Source organism: Macrobrachium rosenbergii, chromosome 4, assembly GCF_040412425.1.
Source record: "Macrobrachium rosenbergii isolate ZJJX-2024 chromosome 4, ASM4041242v1, whole genome shotgun sequence".
Taxonomy (NCBI): Eukaryota; Metazoa; Arthropoda; class Malacostraca; order Decapoda; family Palaemonidae; genus Macrobrachium; species Macrobrachium rosenbergii.
Window position 1 is genome coordinate 83,560,460 of NC_089744.1, and position 13,847 is coordinate 83,574,306.

The window sequence follows — 13,847 nt, forward strand, 5'->3', positions numbered from 1 at the left end:
ATGCTGCACAGCAACTGATTTCCAAGAACAAGTTGCAATTATACAAGTTTCTAAATTATATTTTCATGATTGGTTAAAGATATCCTTATATATATATATATATATATATATATATATATATATATATATATATATATATATATATATATATGATATTTATATATATATATTTATATATATATATATATATATATATATATATATATATATATACATATACACAAACATATACTGTACATATACTGCGTATGGCCCACGTGCTAGGCCTGTTATCTAAGTTGCCTCATGAGAGAGAGCCGAGATTGATCGCAGCGGTGGAAAAGCAATATAGGGTGGGTCCCTGTTCGTTTCTTCTGTATATTACGTACCTGCCATTAACCGAGTGTGGTTGGTCGCAGGCAGAGTTTAAAAAGGTGTTAGACTAACAACGTTATCTCAAAATACTTGCTGAGGACTAAAGGACTAACACTAGAAGCGCCAGCCTCCTCACCCAGCTCTTTGTGGGAGCAATGCGTCTGATGAAAAACAAATGCATATTTGCCAGTATAAAATTAGCTGAGATATGGATCGTCTCCGTCTCTGTGTTCCTGAGGTTTTGAAGTTACTGATTCCTTGAACAGCAGAGATCTTGCTCGAAACGGCACTGACGCTGTCGAAAAGAGTTAGAATCAGGGCTTGTTCGAGGAAGTTGCTGTTTATTGTGGCTTTATTTTCATCTAAAGACCGGGAGTATGATGATAGTGGGTCTAGTGGACTTTTGAGGCATCCTTTCTGGAGCAATGCATTACTTAGCCATTGCAAATATAGTTATAAAACAGTGCAGCAGGCCATTACCATATCTAGCAATTTTCCAAAGACAGAATGATCGCCAAAAAAAAAAGTCAAAGAAGCAAAAGCTAAAATAATTGAAAAGTAAATTGAATAAGTGTTCTTGAATGTCCTGGGCAGCCATGTCGGATCGAAACATAATATTACAATTGTTATTATATTGCAGGATAAAATATTGACGTTGACGGTATATGTAAGAGCTTGTGTCAATCACGAATATTAGTGCATAATTTTTTTAATGTAGATACCGGCGAGATAATAGCATAAAACCTGTAGCTAGTCCATGCCTGATGGATTACGTAAGTAGAGAACTTAAAGATTTCTTAGTATACTGGGAAAAAAACAATCGCACAGCTTTGTAATCGGGTGACATGTGATTTCGTTTGCAGCTGGATAATGGATTCTTGTCGGGTGTTTGATGTCACTCTGGAGGAAAAGGACCAATCTCTCGGAGGCTAGCAAAAGAGCAGATGAAGTAGCAAGGTTCCCTCGGAGCAAGGAAAAAGAATAATATTGGTGAAAAGGACGTGGTCAGTAATTTGAATGTTCTCTGAATGGAATTTGCTGAGAAAGGAAAGAGAGGAATAACCATCACAAATGTAAGAGCAGTATTCCAGAAGGAGGGGATAAGGCCATTTAAATTATGATCTCTAACCAAAAGCAAGATGTCAAGCACTTAGATTAGCACTGATGAAAGTTTAAAGCAAAGTGTAAAATCCAAAGAAAAAATCTGTCTGAAAGTGCCTTATGCCAGGTACTAGCAAATGCTTACTGATATCAAGAAAGACAAGCATTCTCTGAATTCTATTTTATTACTAAACAGTAATAAGATAGTGAGTGAAGGTCAACGGCAGAGTTTGTATTGAAAGCCATAATGGTCATTCAAGAAGATTGTATTCATGGGATTTGACAAAGCCGAAACTTGATCAAGGTTTCAAAAATGTGTTCCTAGGACTGTACAATGACCATTTGCTTATTATTTTCAAATATACATTTTTATCGGAGGGAATAAGGCTTCTAAGACTTCTAGAAGTCATAGAAAGCATTATCCAATTTTTTTTTAAATATCTTTGAGTCATTACCATGATCTGTTTTTGCGGCTTCTCAAGTGGCAGTTCTATACAGGAGTAAGCGCATCAAATTTCGGAAAACCACCCACGTCAGCGATGGTCAGTCTCTTGTAGAACTTACTGATGAGGCCCAGTTTTGTCGACGGTGATATTCTTACGCCAGCTTTTGATGTTTTCATAATGAAGGTTACCCAAACAATTGTTTACTTTGAAATACAGTAGTCACCAATTAATATTCTAATGTTCGTCTACAATTGCAGTTATCACGAGCAACTGTACTTTTTCACGTTGTTGTGTTTGATAAGAATTAGTGCCTGACATTTTGCACATAGGGAAAGAAAAGTGGTTATAAAGTGAAAATTTATTTCAGTTCACAATTTTTCTCTAGCCTAATATAAGCAGTTTAACACGATGACGCTTGCGGTTCTCTTTTCTAGCGCGTTGAGAAATTTGTTTGTGTGATTAAATAGTAATTATCCTCTCTCTTCGTGAGACTCGTAACCGTTACTGACAAAGTCGCGTGTCTTATCTCGCGCGCTCATTTTCCCCGGAGGAGAAAAATCGAAACCGTTGCTTTGGCAAGCCTGTGCATTTTCATGCATAATCTATCTATTTATTTTTGCATAAGAATTAGGCTTCCATTTCAGTTTCCTGCCATGGTGCTCCTCTCAAGACTTTGAGCTTCTGCAGTGAAAATAGCTTTTATGTTTGCGTTGGGATTTTAACATTGCTGGTGGGTCAGTTTAAGACAACTCTCACAGTCGTCATTCGCTCTTACTGTTTCTTGGAGTGGGAGCTCTTCCAATTTACTCTTTCTTACAAGGTTCCTTACACACACAAACACACACACACACACACACACACACATATATATATATATATATATATATATATATATATATATATATATATATATATATATATATATATATATATATATATATATATATACTTTATACATGAAAGTATATATACTTTATACTTTCACGTATAAAGTATAGGTAAATATGTATATATTCATTTATATATACGTATTTATATATTATATAACGTATTGTACTGTGTATATATATATGTGTGTATATATATACATATATATATGCATATATATATATGAATATATATATGTATATATGTGTGTATTTACAGCTCAGTGGTCTGGTAAAACTAAGATATACTTACTTTACTTTTATATCTATACACACACATATATACATATATATATGTATACATACATATACAGTATATACATATGCATATATATATGTATCTATAATATATATATATATATATATATATATATATATATATATATATATATATATATATATATATATATATATATACACAGTGCAGTACAGTATATAATATATAAATACGTATATATATAAATTAATATATATATATATATATATATATATATATATATATATATATATATATATATATTTACCTTTATGTGCTTTATACTTTCACGGAGGACCTCAATTATATGGAAGGTTCAAAAGAGGAGATTCTGTATTTCCAAGCTTTCAGAGGTAGACAGAACCTCTGAAAATAATCATTTACATACAGTGCATTTGTGTTTTTTGGAGTATATATATATATATATATATATATATATATATATATATATATATATATATATATATATATATATATATATATATATATATATATATATATATATAAATATAAATATATATATATATATATATATATATATATATATATATATATATATATATATATGTGTGTGTGTGTGTGTGTGTTTGTGTGTATATGCTGTAAATGTAGAATGGAGATTAAAGAAATAAAGTTTTGCCCGTTAAGTCGGAGAATTTTCTTTGTACAGTACTAGTTCATATTAAGTAAGTAAGGATATATGGTGAGAAATAAGGAAATGTAAAACATATAAGGTAAACTGGCTGTTTTAGGTAAAAAAAAAAAAAAAAATCACAGCATTGTCAGGTGTTATGGTCACGTGGACGATACATTCACTGGAATTAATGACCTGCCGATTTCAGCAATCGTTTGAGTTTCATTGTACAGCTGGGAGGATTTTGGAAGGAGTGAATGTTAATACGACACAGGAGGTGTTGGCTAGTTTGCGTGGAAGAGGTACTGGAACGAAGGAGCTTCCGTATTTACAAAGCGGTGATTGCAAATAGAGATGAATGACGCATTGTTTACAGGGGTCATCGTTTTCCTTATGAGACCTTTGTCTCTTTAAATAAAAACAATTGATTAATAGTTTTGGCACAGTGTTTTCATCCCTCACTGAGTGCAAATCATTCAGATTAAAGAAAATGAGCCAAATTCAAGGTAGTACTACAGCCCTCTTAAACCTGACTTCAAGATCCGTGACACATCCAGAATTACCCCTTTGCTGTTTTACAGCAATGGGATTGAAGTGCCCTTGGTACTGGTCTTTGTGACATCATGGCGTCTCAGCAGAAGAGGGGTTCTGAGGTCTTGAGAAATGAGTGACACATGACAACTCGCGAGGCAGAGGCACTGAAGATGATATTGAGAATTCCCTGTGGAAATTAGTTAACAGAAGAGGACCAAGTTGGGTATCTTCCGAAAGTCGTTCCAGTTCAAGTTTCCACTGTGGGAGAGAGCAAACCACCAATTTGAGCAATTTTCTCATGAGCTGAAGCTCTTTGGCAACCACATAGAATAAAAGTATTCCAACAACGGTAGAATTAAAGATCAGTGAAAGAATAAATGAGAGAATTGCTTGATCGAGCACACTTATTAATGTTGAGAGCATAAAATACTTTGATGCGAAAGAAAGGTCATAACAGGTATTTCCCGGGCAGGCAGCTACGGCCCAGCATACCAGCGAATTTTACCCAACTCCCCGACCCATCAGCGCCCGAATTCCTAGAACACGCACACACACATGTATATACTATGTATATATAACAATAATATATATATATATATATATATATATATATATATATATATATATAAATATGTATATATAAAACTATATATATATACTGTATATGTATATATAATTGTATGTGTATACTGTATATACATATATATACATAAATATATATGTATATATGTATATATATATATATATATATATATATATATATATATATATATATATATATATATATATATATATATATATATATATATATATATGGATGCGTGTGCAAGCAGGTTACATCAATCAATTTTTTTTCTTACTAAGAACCCTGCTGTTATTCCTGCCAATATTTTCCACATCTCTTTTATTCTTGGCTCAGCTTTGTGATTATCTAATAAGCATTCCCATCTATATCTCGTTCACTTCGGAACCAGTTAACTTCATTGAGGAAGCTTTTCAGTTCACTAATCGTTTTACATACTTTTCATCCACCTTCCTGAAAGACATCAGTTTTTGACAGCATTCAATATTTTCATGAGATATATATATATATATATATATATATATATATATATATATATATATATATATATATATATATATATATATATATATACAGTATATGTATGTATGCAACTTACACACTCGTAACATTTTCTATCACAAATATTAAGCTACAAATATTGTTTAATGTCCTATTCACTTTACTTCGAAATAACTTACGCCCAAGGAAAATTATAATTCGTTAGTACTTCTGCCCCGTCAGGATTCGAACTGTTGCCTGGTGTAGGAACAGTGGTAAACTTTAATTTTCAAACTGTGTATGTGTGTGTGTGTATTTGTGTGTGAAAGTGCCTTGTTTTATGACTTAGTTTACATAGGCACATCCTCGTCATTTAGTAAAGGGAGAAGAATGATCACGAACATCCAAAGGTATAATCGTCAGCGCCTTCCTCGGAAGACTCGCGTGTTTTATTGCCACCAAAAGCACCGGGTAAATTGGAGGTCATCCTCGCGGGCAGACGTCTTCGAGACCGTTAAAACACGTCAGAGGAAGAGGGAGCAGCAGATTGAGGAGGAGAGGGTTGTTCTGTGAATGCTATTAGCGACAAGTAATTTAATACCGACCCGCGGCGCAATTACGCTAAAGGGCAAACTAAAACATTCATTCACCTTCCACTCCTTTGAAAGGCCCTGATTATTTTCTCTACTTGATCCCGTTTTTCTCGTTTCATTCTGTCTGTTTGACCCTTATGTCCTTTTTTTATTATTTTGTGCGCTTTATACTTGCTTTTCATCTTTATGTACCTTTGTCCTGCTCTGTGAAATTTTTTTCCCTCGTGTTAGTGCTAGTTAGCCTTTGATTACTGCTCTGAAGTTTTTCATCTGTACATTTTCTTGCCAATTCTTCGCGTGTTTCTTGGCTTTTGAATATTTGCTTGATATTCTGGGACTTGGTTTATTCAGTCTGCTTTTGAAAGGAATTAGAAAGTTCACAAAAATTTCTTATGGAAGTTTGGATTTGACTGCAAATCATTTCTTTCTTTGCGAGATCTCTTTCTTCTAGCTGGCGTCAACGTCCGAACCAGAAAAGGAAGGACGATATGGGATCGTTCCCCAAAATCCAATATGCCTTTATTGACATAAGAAATGAATTAGGTACCTAGTTGTTAGTCGGCCACTGTGGACTGCAGCTAGGTATCATGAGACAAATAAAAAAGAGAGAACACCTCAGATGGAGCGTTCATTGTTGTGTCAAAATCTATACCATCAAAACTGGAGGTCTTTGACGAGGCAGTCCTTATGCCCGACCCACACATTGGCGATTCAAGACAGCGCACGTCGTAACGGCCGAGTTTGGCGGCGTGCCCCAAGTGATGGCAGATGCGCAACACCACCCAAAACATATGCAGTCGAGTCGCGACAACCATCATTTGTCACCACGTCATTGCGCAAGACGCAACACTGACACGATGGCGTCGTGACTGACGCAATGGCGTCGCCATTTGATTGCGCAAGTCGTAACTCACAGTTGTGAGATGTGCCATTCATTACAATGTACGCCATGGTGACGTGGCAGTCCCATGTCATGCACTGTATGGGCTGCAACATGGCAACGCTGCCTCATGTATGTCGCCGAGCATATAAAAGGCAGCAGCTCACATGAGGGGTCAACCAGTCTTTCATGAGCGACCTCACTGTGACCTCTGCAGCTCTCCTCACTGTGCCCTTTGTTGGATTAACTGTCAGGATGCCACTTACCCTTGTAAAGGAGATGAGGAATGAGACAATGAAGATTGTGCCCTACAAGGACTCCCCTCTTCAGGATGCTCCTTCCTCTTCTGCTGCAGGTCTCCAGCAAAAGGGCTCTTCGTCTTCTGCTTCTGCTCCTTCTGTGACTGTGACCCCCATCAGCAGGCTCTTCATCAAGCCGCCGAAGAAAGCTACTCGTCTCTGTCAACATCAATGGCCTCAACTGACCAGGATGAGGAACTGAACCCAATGCTGACCTTGGAACTCGGGAAGGGCACCGAGGTCATGTCCGAGGATGATGTAGAAGACGATGACGAGTATATGTCTATTACAAATGAAGAGAAGGGCGACGAGGGGTCAGGAATGTAGAAGCCAGGAAAAAAACTCCATGTGTCTTCCTGACAGACGACCAAGAGAGGATGTTGGGCGAATGGTTGCAGGAGCACCCCTTTTTGTACGACAGGGGGCTCGCTGACTTAAGGCAGTGGACAGGACCTCTGCTAAGTACCTGGTTGAAGTCGATCTGCACCAGGTATGGGCGTCTGATGAAAAGGAAAAACGGCCAGGCAGCAGTGAGGGACCTGACGGAAAGGGAGAAGTGGATTCTCCCGGAATTTAAATTCGTCGGGAAGCACATTGTCCGTCAGGTGAAGCCCAAGACCACTGGACTGAAAGAGGTATGTCAGAAAATTGTTCTGCCCTGTTTTGGTTTCATATGGTAAACTTGCTTTTCATTATTATTAAATTTCATAATATACGTTTTCATGTTTCACTAATGATAAACAAATTAACCAAAGTAATATATGCTGCTTTGAAAATTATTAATCCATTTTCCTTTTTCTTTCCCTATAGTCCGCTGCTGCTGCCGCTGGCCCCCCTGAGGACCCTGCCGAACTTTTGTCTGCTGGTGGGGATGATGACGAGGTGACGATCATCCCCGCCATCGAGGAAAAGAGGCCCAAGAAAAAAAGTTTGACCGGGAACGTCAACAAAGAGAAGGCTTCGTCTTTGAGAAGGTAAATATTTTATTATTTTCAATTTTGAAACAAAACATTACATTTACAAACATGTTCATTAACTTTTATAAAATATTTGATTTTCTTAACATTAAACTAAATAGATTTGTTTTTATTGTCTGTCATTTGTTTCTGGTTTTCATTTCTGAAATGAAATATAATGAATCACCATTCTATAATGACTAATTTCTTTTTCATTTTCTTTAGGTGACTGAAAACGCCGAAGCATCAAAGAAGGCAATTTTAGATAGGAATGAATTCAACCTAAAAGAGGCATATTGGAACCTCCACCTAAAGAAGGTTACGAAGGACTGAGCGGAGATTGACCCAGTCTTCTATCCATACCTGCAGACGGAGGTCGGCTTTCTGGTGCAGAAACTGCAGAAGCCCACAAAAGAAGGGAAACTAAAAGCGAGTTTTGATTTGTTCTCAAGCACCAGACAGACGTTTCTGGAAATGGAGCAAGATTCGTCCACCGGATCTTTTCTCTCTCAGCCTCCTGCACCTATGCCTTCAACATTCTAAGCGCAATCGGAGCAAGTTACCTGATGACAGGGCAACAACTGGCTATGTATTCCCTGGGTCAGCGCATGTCTGCTTGACCAAGCACTGTCCCTGGTGGTGGGTCGTCTACAACCTTACATACTATGCCACCATCGCCTGCGGTAGATCTCCAAAATGTCAGCCTCCCCAGTACCAGTTTCTTATTAGACTCCTTAATACCCACTACTTCAGGTGCCACTTCGACTGTTGTGCCGGAAAAGACGATGTCTCCTTAGTGTCTTTTTGTGGCCCAATTTTTTTCTTTTGCTATTCTGTTCACAATAATAAAAAGAAAAAACTTCTTCCTGTAACTTTTCTATATGCTACTGCAAATTGTAAATGTATATTTCTGTAATGTAATAAAATGTGTATAACGTTTATATTGTGTATGTATTGAATTTTCCTAAAAGCACTAATAACTGAATGTTATTTTCTATAGCAATACTTGAAGTTACCAAAATCCTTAAGATTATTACTTTTTTTATTTTATTTAAAAATCACTTATTTATGTTACTTCAGCAATTAAAATGTTGAACAGTAATTTTTTGGTAACAATTTCCTCAGGTATTTGAGTTCTACAAACAATCTCCGATCGCCGAATTTCGAGGAATTGTCGAATTTTAGTTTTTTACAGTTTTGGACTGGTATATGTCTAAATAAACATGTCCTGAAATATTATTGCTGAAAAAAATTTTTAAGTGTTTTTTTTTTTTACATTTTTCTTCACCGCATTTACCGTCATTTGAGCCGCACTGAGCGGAAAATCGTCTCAAACTTTCCGTATGAATTTTTAGGTGGAAGTGAGAAATACTTTACTTTCCTACTAAAATACACATTGTCTACAATAAAAACTGGCTCTCTCCCTCTCTCTCAAAAAATATAATATCAGAGTAAATGTGTGTCTATGTATCTCGTTATCGCCCTGCGATATCGCCCTGTGAGCGACACTGAGCGACAAATTGTACAATGCTTGTAGACTTGCCAATTCTGAATAGTAGAAGTGAGAAATTTACTTCAGAATCCTACTAAAACTACCCATTTTCTACGATAGGAGCTTGTTCGTTCTCTAGAAAAATATCAAACAAAATATTAAAAAAAGTAAATATATATCTATGTATCTCGATATTTTGAACTCGTTATCACAGATGTATCATTTTAACTAGTATACATATAATATTTTATATTTATTGACATATTTTTACTGCGTATTTTCGGAAATATGAAATTATATAAGTAGGTAACAGTTCCAAGCAGAGCGTCTGGTTTTACCAATAAACAATCTCGATATGTTGTGTAGTTTTGGTTCAAGTGATAACCTAGTGTTGTGTAACGCATTTCCTTTTCGGATTTTCGTACCGTGTAGTGCATTCACGCAATTCCATTGCAATAAGCAAGAGAAGTACCACTCTTATGAGGGGAGAAATTTGAACGATTGCGTCTCGTAAGTTTGTTAAAAGAGTGGGACGAAGGAAACGGGAACCGTCTGCCTAGGATAGCAACAACACCAGAACGCCCATATCAAGGTAAGGGATTAATGTTTTCCTGTATTAGTGATATTGAAATTAGTGGCATTCTAATTAGTGATTACTATATTTCATAATATATTATATAATTATAAAAAAGTGTGTTATCGTCTGACTCTTGACTTGTATAGGCTTGGTTGTCCAGCGTTTGTTGACTTTATCCTCGCAGTTGTTTGTTTATTTGTCTCTCCAATATCTGAACGGAAAACATGTACAACAGTGGTAGCGTATATAGGTTATGTAGAAAATTTATATTGATAGCATATATTTTTATAGGTTATGAGGAAAACTTTAGGGTTAGTGTGAAACGATGAGAACAAACCTTTCGTAGAATACCATGTCCTGGCCTAACCTCATTAGGGCATTTATTTTTATAATTTATTACGAAAAAAATTTGCAGTGAAAGCATATAGCCTACTATTTTTTATAGGTAGTATATACTGTTTTTTATAGGTTATGGAGAAAACATATTGATAGCATATATTAATAAATTTTTATGAAAAAACTTTCACTGAAATATATATATATATATATATATATATATATATATATATATATATATATATATATATATATATATATATATATACATATATATATAATATATGAATGTCTTTTGCTATAATATAACAGTATAATATTAATATAAAAAAGGCCCATAAATACTGTTTGAATATATGCAACCATATATTTACATTCCTTCTGTATATAATTCACTGGTAATGTTTTTGGGAGGTGATGTGTTACAACAGTATAATATTAATATAACATCTACATATTCTTTGTATATACACTCTTGTAACTCATCATGTGTCCATATTTTGCCAGTGAACCCTGTTCACTGGTAAAATTTTGGGGGGAAAATATATGTTTGCAAGAGTATAAATACTGCCACATCTACATATTTGTCTCTTTGTATATATACTCTTGTAGCTCATCATGTGTCCATATTTATATATATATATATATATATATATATATATATATATATATATATATATATATATATATATATATATATATAATATATATATATATATATATATATATATATATATATATATTTATATATCTATATATATATATATATATATATATATATATATGCAATATATATATATATATATATATATATATATATATATATATATATATATATATATATATATATATATATATATATATATATATATATATATATATATATATATATATATATATATATATATATATATATTTATATATATATATATATATATATATTGCAATACACTCCCTGAACACCTCAATTAGCCCTTAATCCCACTAGCCCGAACAACTCTCAACTACCCATCCCACTATAGTGGGAATTTTAACAGCCAGCGTTACCAATGCTGCAGGTAAAATCTTGTCACTTGAGCTACCATAACAAACGGTTGGCAACGCTGACACAGGTGTGTGCCGACACACCCCATTTTCGTCAATTTGCTTTTTGTTTGCGCTGCTGGAAGGTTGTTTCCTTCTGCAGTGCGAGGTTTTAATCCTATTGCCCGACTTCTCTTTGTATTTTGGACTTGTGGTGAAGACCTGGATTGTATTTAGCAGTTTTTCTCCTGGATTTTCTGGATATCTTCAACGTGGAACGTCTTTTGGTTTTGGACTCACTGGTTCCCGGTCTTGATTGTGCGTCACGGACTTTTCACCTTCTACTACCGTGCCATCGGCTTCGACATTGGCCTCGACTGCCTACGACTGTGGACTCTGGCACTCATCGCTTCTTCTTCCTGCAAAGACGGATGAGTACATTGAAACACAATAGACATTCCGTCAGGTATGTAGGAAGGTTAAATGTGATGTCCAGACTCATTGCGATGAATGTTCCCATTGGATGGCACAAGAGAGGGACGATTACATTCGTCATCGCAAGTCTTTGGCTAGTAACGGCAGCAGACGTCGGTCAGATTCTTGTTGCCTCAAGTGTCTCAGACCTCTGCTACAGATCAGTTGATGGATTTAGCGCGTTCAATGGTAGTCAAACAGATAGAGGATAGGATTGCACTTAGTAAGGAAAATTCAATAGCTAGTCTTCTTCAACATTTCTCAGATAGGGATAATAGTAGTATTAGGATGTCTAATTCTTCTTCCTTTTCAGCTCCCCTGCCTGTTCCAGAACCAGCCCTAACTGGTGCTGAGGGTAATGGCAGAACCGCAAGCCTCCGAGTGGGTATGGTCTGCCAGACCCCTCGGCACGGAGCGGGCAGTGAAGGATTCCCCCTCCCAACCCCCTTGTAATATTGATAAATGTATTGTTGATAATGTTAGGATCAAGATCTAGCTGTGATAAAAGAGGATAGGTTTGGTAGTGAGGAGAAGGTTTTAACGGTGCAGTGTCGTTCTCCTGAACAGGTTCTGGTTTCGGGTTCAAGTGGTTTTTGTTGTGCTCTGACAAGAGTTTCTCCATCTCTTCTTTCGACCTGGCTCAGTCTCAAGTCAATGTTTCAGTTACGTGGGGCAGAATCCTTCTGCTCTCGCTTCTAACTCACTTCCTACTGTTTTCTAAATCTTCTACTGTAGTTTCCCCCTTCCCTGTATTTTCTACTCCTCCATCTAGTAAGGCGGGTTATGGTGTATCCTTTCGGCTTCTAAAATAATTTGCGGGACCTGCAATTGGCTGTGGCAGGTTATGAGACGGATGGCGGGGTTTTTCGACGGGTTATATTTTTTCTCGAATGTTTTCTCTAACAATAGAGAGTATGTGACACAGTAGTGTCCAGAATTCATGTCGGATATGTTTTCAGGATTATTGAGAGGGCCAGGTTCGGTGTACCTTCTTTCCTTTTTTGTTCTAAGTTTTCTTCTTCGTTATCTGTCGCTTCATCTCCTGCTCCCACATTCTCTGTTACTCCCTTTTCAGTCTCCTCTTCGGCCCTTTCTTCTTCTGCTCCGGTCTTTCCTGCGGCTTCCGCATCTTCCGTTTTCCCTCTTCCTTCGATTTTGGTTTTCCTCCTCTCAGGTAACTTTTTATGCGTCTGCTGTTCCTATGCCTCCCGCCTTTTCCTTCCTTAGTACAGTCTTCTCCGGTAGGAGGAGCTTCCGGACAGGCGAAAACTCTGTTTCGGCAGATTTTGGCCGCAGGGGTCTCTTGTTCCATCCCTTCGGGTATGCGCAACCCCTTGCTTCTGCTTCATGCGGCTGTCCCAATAGCATCAGGTATTTCACAGGATTTCCCCGTTTATTCCAGTTCGGGTTTGCGCTCCGCGGTTTTGGCAGAGCATGCGGTACCTTCTTCGAGCGGTCCGCGGCTTTCATCGCCTGCATTTTCCGTGGCGGTAACTCAGGCTAGCTTCTACCTCTTTCATTCTCTCTCCTTCATCTTCTTCCATCCCTCGACAGCGGTTTCGTTTGCGCATCTTCCCCCAAGATTTAACAGTGTTGGTTTGGCTACTCTCACTTGTCTTCCCCTTGGTAATAATGGGGAATCGGCTCCGGGTTTTTATCGGGTCAGCCTTCTCTTCCCGGCCGGTCCAACAATGCGGATTCAGCTCCGGGTACCCGATTAGGTGCGGGTGCGCAGCTTTCTGGTTAGGTTGGTCCGATTGCAGACTCTTCATCGTTGTCTGGGGCTTCGTCCAGTGCCTCCTCCTTTGTTGGTCTTAGACCGTTCGGACATTGCGGAACAGGATTCTTATCCGTAGGTGCAGGAGATTCTGGTGGACTTAGTATGTCCTCTTGCCAGCAGTAC